This window comes from Podarcis gaigeae (genome assembly GCF_964106915.1).
Source record: "Podarcis gaigeae genome assembly, chromosome: 10".
Classification (NCBI taxonomy): Eukaryota; Metazoa; Chordata; class Lepidosauria; order Squamata; family Lacertidae; genus Podarcis; species Podarcis gaigeae.
Window position 1 is genome coordinate 66,447,754 of NC_139686.1, and position 11,261 is coordinate 66,459,014.

An 11,261-nucleotide genomic window follows, 5' to 3' on the forward strand; every position below is an offset into this window, starting at 1 on the left:
TATGATGTGAAGAGGGTCTTAGTATCTCACTGCCAAATTTAATCCACTATATAAACAAGCAGGGAGGGAATCTGGAGTCCAGGGATAGCACGACACCTCTTCTTCTTTGGCGATCCCTCGTAGCCGAGTAAGATTGTCTTCCATAAACACGGTTTTAACAGTGAGTCCGTAAGTGACTGTGGAGGCCAATTCTGGATCCACACGTCCTTCCATAGTGGGGACCAGCGGCGTAGCGTGGGTTATCAGCACCCGGGGCAAGGCAAGTAATTTGCGCCCCCTAACCCGGGGCAAGGCAAGTAATTTGCGCCCCCTAACCCGGGGCAAGGCAAGTACAGTAATTTACTCTCCCAAGCAGCAGCAGCGAGGCTTCTCTTTCCCCCGCGCTCTCCCGGAGCTGCCTCTTTTCTTTCCTTTTTTCCCTTTCTCCAAGGCTTTTCGCTTTCTCTCCTTAATTGATTCCCCCTCCACACCGCGGCGTTTCCTGGCTGCTTCCCCCCCCTTCCCCTCTCTCTCCTCCTCGCTCTGCTTGCCTTGCCCTGCCCTGCCTGAGGGCGCCCTGAGGAGACTCCGCTCTCCTTTCTGACCAGGCGAGGTAGAAAAAAGGGGGGAAAGTCTCTTCCTGCCCCCTCGCCAGACTCCCTGCTCGGTGCGGCCAGTGGAGAGAGAGCCGCAATTACCATACAGCTCCTCTCCCTCCACTTCGCCAAGCTGTCAAAGCCCGGCAGCAGCGGCAACGGCAGCAGCAGGCGCAGCCAGACCCCCGCCAGCCAGCCAGCCCGCCCGGCTTCCTCTCCTTTTTTTGCCCGCGGCAGAAGGCTTTGCTCTCTCCCTTCTGCGACCTCCTCGCCAAGCCGAGCGAGCGCGGGCTCCCTAACCCGTGGATTTTAGTAGGGGCAGAGAGCTGCTAGTGCGAGTGCGCCCCCCGCCCAAGTTGCGCCCGGCACCCCTGGCACCCCCCACGCTACGCCACTGGTGGGGACATTGGTTTCCGGGCAGAAATTGGTCACAGTGTGGATTTGCCAAGCGTGCCTTCCTCTTAGAACATTTCTCCCCTGCGTCCTGAGTTCGAGTGCCTTCAAAGCCCATGACACGTTTGGTAAAGGCTGTTCTCCAATTGGAGCGCTTGCAGGCAAGTGTTTCCCCATTGATAGTGTTTATACTACATTTTTAAAGATTTGCCTTGAGACAGTCTTTAAACCTCTTTTGTTGACCACCAGCATTACGCTTTCCACTTTTAAGTTCGGAATAGAGTAGTAGCTTCGGAAGACAATAATTAGGCATCCGAACAACACGACCAGTCCAACAAAGTTGATGTTGAAGCATCATTGCTTTGACACTGGTGATTGTTGCTTTTTCCAGTACACTGGTATTAGTTCGCCTGGCTTCCCAAGTGATATGTAAAAATTTTCAGAGACACCACTGATGGAATCTTTCAAGCAGTTGGAGATGGTGTTTATAAGTGGTCCATGTTTCACAAGCATACAGTAAGGTTGGTAGTACAATAGCTTTGTAAACAAGCATTTGGGTTTCCCTGCAAATGTCCCAGTCCTCAAACACTCCGCACTTCAATTGGGAGAAAGCTGCACTCGCAGAGCTGAGCCAATGCTGGATTTCGGCATCAGTGTCGGTCCTTGTGGAAAGATAACTGCCCAGGGTCTACATTAGTATCTGTTGCCTCTGTAGATCATGCCTCCTTGCCTCTTGGGAGGGCCGGCCCTGAATCAGGGCCCTGCTCTGCTGCCTTCTGTGATGCCAGTGTTGTGCTCCACTATTCCACTTGCTGAATGTGTGGGAACAGGGTCCCTGGTGGCAGCCGCCAACAGCATTCCCCAAAACAGGGATTTCTGTGGGTGAGAAGGAGCTAAGCTAGCCTGTGGCACCATGGATCCTGAACTGGGGCAAACCATGTGCTCTAAATGCAGATTTGACTGTTATTCCAGCATTGTACATGGAGCAAGGGGCGCAAGGCTGAGGTAATGGCTCTCATAAGGCCATCTAGCAAATTTGGGGCTGGACCGAGCTTTCAACTATGAGCTTTCAGCCCATAAATTTAGTCACGATACTTATTCTGGCTCTCAGTCCGGAACGATGAAGCATGTTTAGTGCGTCACTGAAGCCATAGCACAAATTGTCCTGTTTCATACATTGCAATTAGGAATAATATGTCTGGAGATGATTTCATAAATATCTTATCAGTTTCATCTTGGGACCTCAGTTCCATTTCTGCAACCTTCTCCTGATTTTTACTGTTGGTTTTTACGATTCCTTTTCCACTTACGAGCGCTGGAAAAGAAGAGCAGATGGATTGCTTTCATGAAAGTTTTCCAGGCAAGTCTCACTTTGAGTTTAAATGCACAGTGCTTTTTATAGGTTGCGTGAATCATTTTAAAGTTTCTCCATAAATTTCAAGCCCTAAAGACCCTTCACACCAGTTTTTGTTTGTTTGTTTGTTTACTTTTTTTTTAATCCCTTGATGGCTGTTCCTATTCACATTATTAGCTGTGGGTGAAGTATAATTTGTTTTGGCTCAGAAAATGTATGCTACAGAAATGCCAGGGCTTTTCAAAATGTGTCAGAGCTGCTGGCTCACATTTGCACAAGCCAAGAAAAACGATGACAAAGAGCACAACAATGGCTTTTGAACTTCTGTTGGGGAGGAAGAAAATCCATCTTTCTATTTTTGCTTTTGGCAGCAGAGAGGCAAACTTGACATACGTTCCCTACCCCTCAGAAAAAGATTTGAGTGAAAGCGCTGTCTCTGATGTCGCTCTCCCTCTTCTTTTCTCTCTCCTATCTGTGGCCAGCCAGAAGAGCTGGATTTTCACACTGAAAATTTAGAAAGTACAGGATGAAGGAACCAGGAAGGTGGCCCTCCATGTGTTCCTGTTTTCCAAGAACAGTCCCGGATTTACAGAAGCCTGGAATGTCCTGCTTTTCCTTAGGATGTCCCTATTTTCACCAGAGAAATGTTGGAGGGTATGAAGTTCTGCAACCCCTGAGCCAAGGAGATACAACCTTTAGAAGACATCTGAAGGCAGCCCTGTAGAGGGAAGTTTTTTTGATGTTTAATGTTTTATTATGTTTTTATATCTGTTGGAAGCTGCCCAGAGTGACTGAGGCAACCCAGTGGGGTATAAATAAATTATTATTATTATTATTATTGAATTGGATGTCCCTATTTTCATCGGAGAAATGTTGGCGGGTATCAGCTTGGTAGGCTGCAACTTGTATATGCCTGATTTATATAAAGAAGCCTTACTGTACTGAAGATATGAGCAGGTAATGTAGGAAATCATACTCCTTTTATTCCAAACCTGCTGGTATAAAGCTGTACATGTTTGTTGGGCCACGTACTGTGTCAGGGCTGAGGAGGGACTGCTGGAGTTTGTTTATTTAGGGCAGGGGTCAGCAACCTTTTTCAGCCATGGGCTGTCCCTCAGACCGTGGTGGGCCAGACTATATTTTGAAAAGAAAAAAAAAAGAACAAATTCCTATGCCCCACAAATAACCCAGAGATGCATTTTAAATAAAAGGACACATTCTAATGTAAAAACACGCTGATTCCCGGACCGTCCACGGGCCGGATTGAGAAGGCAATTGGGCCGCGTTCGGCCCCTGGGCCTTAGGTTGCCTACCCTGATTTAGGGGCACACACCTGTCGTTCAAAGTGGTTCAATGCCTGTAGAAACGTGTCATTGTGCAGAATCTGAAGTTAACTTCCGAGAAGTGACATTCAATAAGCCTCCTGTTCAGACTGACTATTGCGAGCCCTTGGGGTACCTGTGAGATCTGTTTGAGAAATTCCCGTGCTCATATCGCAAGAGAAGAATCGTGGAAAGGTGTCTGTGTCCTGCATAAGGGGCAGCTTGAAAACAGAGCAGTCTATTTTGTCAGCCAAGTGTCTCCCCCACTTCTCGCACACCTCCCTTTTGCACGCACGCATGCTACAAACGGGGAGGGCTTCTTTCGTTGCTCCACATTTGGCAGAGACTTGGCTGCTTCTGTTTATAAAGGCCCAAGCAGTCAGCGAGGGGAGAGAACGTGCTATTGGTTTAGTTAGTTCATGACTTGCAATAGCAACAGCAGCAGCTCCAAAGTTGTACCCTGGGGGTCTCAATTCTCCGCTCCTCTTTCAGCTGTGGAAAGTCAGCATCACTGCTACCGACTGAGGGCTTTCAGGTCACTGATTGACGGGATCTCGGCTGGTTTCGTGCTTTTAGGGAAAAGTTGCAAGAGCAATCCACCAAGGAAAAAGAATGCATGCCTCTAGAAGGTAGGTGAAACACGTTGGTAAAAGGGAAAGCAGAAGGAGAGCATGTCATGCAGAGCTTTCCATCATGACAGGCAAATGTTACGGATGCTGGTGCTAAATTCAAAGCAAAACTTTACTGCGGTCCAAAGACCCACCAAACAATTTCAAAACGAGATACGGTTAAAACAACCAGACAGACAGATAGAAGAAACAAAGGCAGTCATTTTGTTTTATCTAGGGCATAATGATCTTTGTTTCTTATAATCTCCAAAAGAAACTTTGCCATGGCCAGTGTACTATCATCTGACCTGTCTTCCAAAAGAAATTTAATATGGGAGGCTTTGGATTTTCCCAGCAAATTTGCCAGTGAGGGTTTGATCAGATGATACCTTGCTTGCTCACATTGCCCACAATACAGAAGGATCACCTTCATGCAATCAACGTCCTGGGAACATAACCAAAGCCTATTCTGATAGGGGATGCCTCTCAGTCTGCCATTTAGAACTTCCGAGGGAAATACGTTTAGTCTGGCTTTGGTAAATTCCTAAGGTATGAGGATATCTGAAAGTCATACCTATATTGGATTCCAGCTACGACCAGGCTACAAATTACATAAGATCGGGATGGTGCTATATTTTATATTCAGCTTCAGACTACTGTGCTGAAAGACCTACTAGGGGATAAATAATGAGGCTGCTGACATGGTGAGGTTTGTTTTTGTCGGGGGCGGGGGGGCGGAACAATGCAATGGAAGGAACTAAGGGTTTCTTCATATAACATTGTTAAGACACAAGTAGCACAGTTAGGACATTTCCTGGGGGAAGGAAGGGCCATAGCTTTGTAAGAGGGCATCTACTTTGCATGCGGAAGGTTAGGCTTAGGCTTTAATCTTTAGCACCTTTAGGTAGAGCTAGGAGAGGCTCTCTGTAAAGTAACGCCTTAAACTTTAGTAGTGGCAACAGGCTAAATCTATTTTCTTTTTTCTTTTGGCAGAATACACTGCCTTCGTGCTCACAGGCCAAAACCTGCTGCTACCACCGGAGAGGCAGTGCAGAATTCTTGTGGGTGCAAACAGCGGTGTCGAAATGAGCAAACTGCCGTCGGTACACTCTACACACTCATTGTCATGGTCATACTAATTGCAATTTGGGGAGTCTGGGCCAGGAAAGATTTCTGAGCATGCTGAAGGAAGACGTTCGATATCAAAAGCTCAGAGAGACCCTCTTAGGGACAGGAAGGGCAAAACGCTCGGCTTATACACACTGGAACTGTTATCGAAGGACAATTGCCGATGGATGCAAAGTCTCTCTCTGCCCCTCTTTCTGGCAACGCTCAAAATTCAAGAGAGAAAAGAATGCAAAGTGATGATTCTTTCGAGACTGCTTTGTATAATGATGATCGTAAAATGATGAAGCTCTGTAAATCCTGTAAATGTAAAGTATGTAAAATATAAATATAAAATATACCTATTTTAAGAAGGCTGGGTCAGTAATTTCGCTTGGTGTAATTTCGTCTTTGATTTAACAGGCTCCCAGTTTTGTAGAACCAAACTTGGGCGGGGTCGAGCTGTCATGCGGGGTCATCCAGAAAGAGTGGAAACGGTGTAGTTAATCATTTCATTGGATCTCAGTAGATCTGGTTCATTATCTAATAACTCTCGTCAACATTTTGTCAATCCCTAAAATAGGACAATGGCAACAAGGATGTGACTGCTCTTCCTGCTGCACAAAGGTAATAAGAGAAACAGACTTGATGTTGTTGTCATTTAATTCATTGTGTGATGCTTTGGCTGCAAGTTGCAGGTGCAAATCAGGCTCTCTCTGGGCACAGCACATAGACCATGTGAATTTCTGCCTTAGTGGAACACACCCACCCCACATCACACCACAGAAATTAGATGGTCTTCTTCCTCATACCCAAGCAATTTGCTGAACAAACCACACATGCATTGAGCCATAGGAAAGAACATTTCATTAGGTATCTATAGGGCAGCTAAGTTGTTCAGGCGACCCCTGGGCATGTTGAAAGTGTGTGTGCATAACGAACAGCGTCTTCAAGTTAGAACTGTTCCATCTCTTGTGGGGTGTGCATGCAGTGTGGAACAGATCACCCATCAGGCCCGAACATCATGAACAAATTCCAGTGGTGCTATTGAACAAGGATAACCATCGTAATACTTTGATTGTTGTGGACTACAACTCCCAACATCCCCAAGTAGCTGTTGGCAATGATGATTACGCCTGCTGGAAGCTGTAGTCCAACACATCTGGAGGGAACCAGGTTGGTTACACCTGCTACTGAGTACCACTGATATTATGATCTGATCCTCTTGCATGATGTGAGAGAGCAGGAGCACAAATGAAGAGGAGAATCACGCAAGGAGAGCTCGTCCATATATTTGTAGTTCCTCACCCAGATGTAGATGAGATCCAGACCTGCTTAGTTTCCACAAGGTAGCTACATTTAGACTATGCACTCAATTCTGTAGTGGAAGACATTGGTGCTGTGGGAAAGGCGAAGTTGCATCTACATATCAGTTATGCTGCTGACTCAGTAGCTGGCATTTAGAAAGCCCTTAACCTCTTTATTTTATCTGTAACGTGAATGTGTAACACTTGCTCATCTTGCTGGGTTTTTGGAGAGGTGAATTAATTAACATTACCAAAGCACCAAGCTTGTGTTAAAGGTTATGTTTAAATATGCTATGACTGTAATGTTGCTTCTTTCCTAGAAGGTCAACACTTCGTTTATTGCCTCTCATTTTAATTTGTGAGTCTGGCTGCACCGTATAGACTTATGTCAATAACAATAGGGGATATAAACCTGAAGATCTGCGTGAGACCTGAAACAAAATATTGCAGTGGATCACAAACCCCCAAGAGGACAGCTCCTGTCTATAGCTCCAGCCCCCCTGGGAGAAGAGCCCTGTAGCCCTGCCCAAACCTCCAGGGGTGGGGTGGAGGGGGTCAGTTGTGAGGAAGGAGAAAACAACATTTTCCCTCACTCCCCATAGGCCTTCCCTAGGTGCTAAACAACTTGAAAGTCATCCCCTGCACTATTAGCATGGGTTAATGTGTCCCCTCCAGCAAGTTTCCACAACCTGTTGTCCATTCAAGATATTGGGGGCTGCCACTCCCACCGTTGCTGACCATTTGGCATGCTGGCTGAGGCAGTTGGAAGCTGTGGCCCAAGACGTCTGGAAGACCCCAGGTTGCATGTGTCAGGATTTTCTGCCAAAATACAGGCATTCATCAGCAGATAAGGCGATGTGAAAAGCATTCATTACAGGTGGATAGTTTGGTACCACTGCCTCAGATACCATCAGCTCAGCTTCAAAGCAATAAAAGTTATCTTCCCTTTAGAAGGATAAAATGATCTGCACAGCTCTCTTGACAGCATCCTTCTAACAAAGGAGACACGAGCAAAGCATAGCTGGTGTATTACTTAAAGGGCAGCAAAAGCATTCATGCAAACCCTAAGGTACTGTTGGTGTGTTTCAACTCTAGGGGCACAAGCGGTGAAAAGGAACGGTTTTATGATCCCTTCTGTTTATGTTAACTGGGCTGGAGTGATTTTTCACACATGTTCAAAAAAGGATATGACTTAAAACGTACCTGCTTGCCGTTAGTTCAAACTACCAAAAATAGTGTCTGCTCTCCGGCCAACAAGTTGGATGATATATTCCATGTGCCATTTGCTTTGTCAGGCAATGAAAACAAGCCTTTAATTTTCCATGATAATACTGCCGAAGTGTTGTTTCAGAAGCTTCAGATCCTTCCCTCTTCCAGCTCTAGATATTATCCTACAGATCCCACACCCCACACCGGTCCAGCTTTTGAAAAGACAGGTTATCCTGAAAACCTGTGAAAACAATGAAATTGTTGGCACTACCATTTCTTCCAATCCCTTTCAAAGGAAAATATTGCAGCTAGCATAATCTTTAGCATGAAGTCCCAATTTGCAAGAATTCTCTTCTAGCATTAATGTATTATTTCTTTTAAGTTTTGCAAACACAGGAGCTTAGGGGAAGGCTGCTAGGCTTGCCAAATAATTCAGTGACTTTTATTTTAAGAACCGATCACTAAACGATTCCTAATTAGGGAACACTTATAAATGAACATATTTCCTAGACCAGCTCTCAATTTAAATACCAAGTTACTCTCCTCATAAGTCAAATTTAGGGCTTCTGCTCTTCAAAGTTATTGTTATTAGTATTATTATTAGTATTGTTAGATTTTTATCACACCCTCCTGCCTGAAGGAGCCTAAAGTGGCAAAGTTGTGGTATTTATCGGACCGCCTCTCCTGGTATGCCCCACAGAGGACCTTAAGGTCCATGAATAACCATAGTTTAAAGGTCCCGGGCCCTAAGAAAGTCAGACTATCCTCCACCAGGGCCAGGGCCTTTTCAGTGATGGCTCTGACCTGGTGGAATGCTCTGTCCCATGAGACTAGGGCCCTGCAGGATTTAACCTCCTTCTGCAGGGCCTGTAAGACCGAGCTATTCCGCCTGGCTTTCAGTTTGAATTTAGCCTGATCTTTTATTCCCCTCCCTTCCCTCCCCTTTTTATAAAGATTACCTGCTCTAGGACCCCACAGCTAATTCTCCCCTGGCCTCCTCGCTGGCCCAAATAGGACTAATTTAACCAGCTAGCCCTGGTGACCATCTAATGCTTACTGGATGGATTTCCCCCAAAATTGATTTTTGAACTTTGAATTTATTGTTATTCACGCTTTTATATTGTATTTTATGCTGGGGTTTTTTTGTATCACAATTAAGTGTTTTAAATTTGTTGTTAGCTGCCCTGAGCCCGGTTTTCTGAACCGGGAAGGGCAGGGTATAAATAAATAAATTATTATTATTACTATTACTATTACTATTATTAATAATATTAAATTTGGAGTAGGTGTGATCTCAGCACCAAACCCTCACAAAACATCACCCCCAAGTAGTAAATGATGGTTTGTATTTGCCTTGGAAACCACGTTTAAACCCAAGTCTGCAATTATGGTTCACGGTCCATGTTAGTTTGGACGTAACTACAAACTACTGTATAGTGTGCTGCAATCCAGAAAAAAGAGGAACCATTAGTTCCTGGTCTAGCATTGCATATACCTAATGTAATATGTTTATTGTATTAAGGTTAAACCAGCAATCTTTAACAAATAAAGAAGAGGGTATGATATCTTACAGGACAGAGATGGGGAGCATATGGCTTTCTAGGTATTCTTCAACGCCAGCTCCCACCAGTATTTCCAATGTTTAGGGGGTAAGGGAAGCTTATAATAGGACCAGAGATTTATTTGTTTGAGAAAATATATTGACACCTTAATAACAGGACAGATTCTAAGTTTCTCAATCCCTTTTGCCAAATTCATTCAAATGATGACTATTAACATCCCTGCAACATGTCAGTTAATCTTCCTTCTGTTTACTTCTCCATCGAATACAGGGTTTTGCAAAGTTGGGTCTCCAGCTGATTTTGGACTACAACTCCCCATCATCACTTGCCAGCAGGACCAGGGATGATGGGAATTATAGTCCAAAAACAGCTGGAGACCCAAGTTTGGGAAACCCTGATCTAATACTATGACTGGCTTGTGGCTGGCTTCACATTCCTCATGACCTCAAAGCTGAGAGAATGCTAGACCAGAGGCCAGCAAGCCCTATCCTCTCCCTGATCAGTGCCATGCAAGCGTCCCTGACTGGAACAGATGAACTGTGGTAGGATCAAGGGGCATGCCCAAACTGAATAGCACTCACAGCTGCTGCGCTCATATGGAGGCTGGAGCCAGGCCTATTTCAGGGCTTATATGCAAATAAACACATAACGCTGCTGTATAATGAATACAGGTGACTCTCGGCTTATGCTGGGATTACGTTTCAGGGATATCGCATAATGCCCAAATGTGTATAGTAGAAACTCATTGGGTTCTACATATATCTATATTGAAATATATCTATTTGCCAACTGCATAAAGCTGAATGTGCCCAAGTTAAATGTGTGCAAGCTGCCAGTTACTTACACCACTAAAACAGCTAACATGTGCTCCCTTCCATTTTTCCTGGGACACCAGAAACTGTAATAATCAGGGGCAAGGGGGCATTTAATAACCAGGTGAATTTACCTTGAGACCATTGGTGGAAGGTGTTTGCTTGCGTTCAAGCTCCAATATTCCCTTTCAGGCAAACAAAGATGGCATTTTTCATTGGGCCAGACTGGCAAGTGTCCTCGTGGTTTTTTTTCTCTTTTCCTGTGGTGTGTAAGCACAGGCAATTGCAAAAGTTGTGGGGAGCAATTCCTGTACAATGCGCATATTTGCTGTGTGGCCAGACTTGGACAGGCTTGATTTTTGCAGGGTGGGGGATGAAACAGGGGTTAATGGAAGGTAGGGTACTAAATGGTAGCCCAAAATTTTGGTACTTTCCAGCTTTCTAATACCCTCTGAGAAGAAGCATCTGCAGATCATCATCTTGTTATGATTTGTACAAGCATGTGGGTTTTGTTGCATATACAGCTGCCTTTCTGATTTCAAAACAACCTAACTTCCTAGGAATATACGAAAGATGTCTAACTTTCCCTTGTTAATCAAAATACAAGCACTGTATACATTATAAAGTGTTGGATCCAAAGCTTAAATGATCTCTGGGCCATTTTGCTGATGTCATTGTAAAAAAACCTGTGCATCAGATCTATCCAGTTAAAATACTATCACGTTCCAGGAGCAAACTTGGCATTAAGGCCAAGTATGAGAGGACATTCTCTATCAAAATACTACAGCATATGCAAATCTGTTTACCCTTAGCTTCTTGTACAACTATGGGAGAAAAATGAAGACTCAGCACACTGTCCAAGTTGCACAGACTGACACTCTCAGAATCTATAAACTACAAAAGATACAAATTATAGTTGTACCTTAGTTTTTGAATAAAATGCGTTCTAGATGCGGCTTCCGATTGCGCAGGCGCGCCGGAAACAATAGCGGAAGCTGCATCAGATGTTGGGCTT

At 44.7% G+C, this 11,261-nt stretch overlaps 2 long non-coding RNA genes across 5 annotated transcripts; one reads left to right on the top strand and one right to left on the bottom strand.

Moving 5' to 3' along the window:
• Positions 1 to 3,460: 3,460 nt before the first annotated feature.
• Positions 3,461 to 11,154, bottom strand: LOC310826583. Of its 4 annotated transcripts, none has more exons than XR_014555856.1 (5): positions 10,381 to 11,154; positions 7,867 to 8,113; positions 6,665 to 6,755; positions 5,719 to 5,930; positions 3,461 to 4,266 (listed from the first exon to the last, which is right to left on the bottom strand). It is a non-coding gene; the product is annotated as an uncharacterized lncRNA (long non-coding RNA). The 4 variants fall into 4 exon arrangements; XR_014555858.1 differs by adding an exon at positions 5,516 to 5,583 and having other exon boundaries at positions 5,719 to 6,755; XR_014555855.1 differs by lacking the exon at positions 6,665 to 6,755.
• Positions 4,146 to 5,733, top strand: LOC310826598. The gene is made up of 2 exons (XR_014555876.1): positions 4,146 to 4,273; positions 5,246 to 5,733. It is a non-coding gene; the product is annotated as an uncharacterized lncRNA (long non-coding RNA).
• Positions 11,155 to 11,261: the final 107 nt, after the last annotated feature.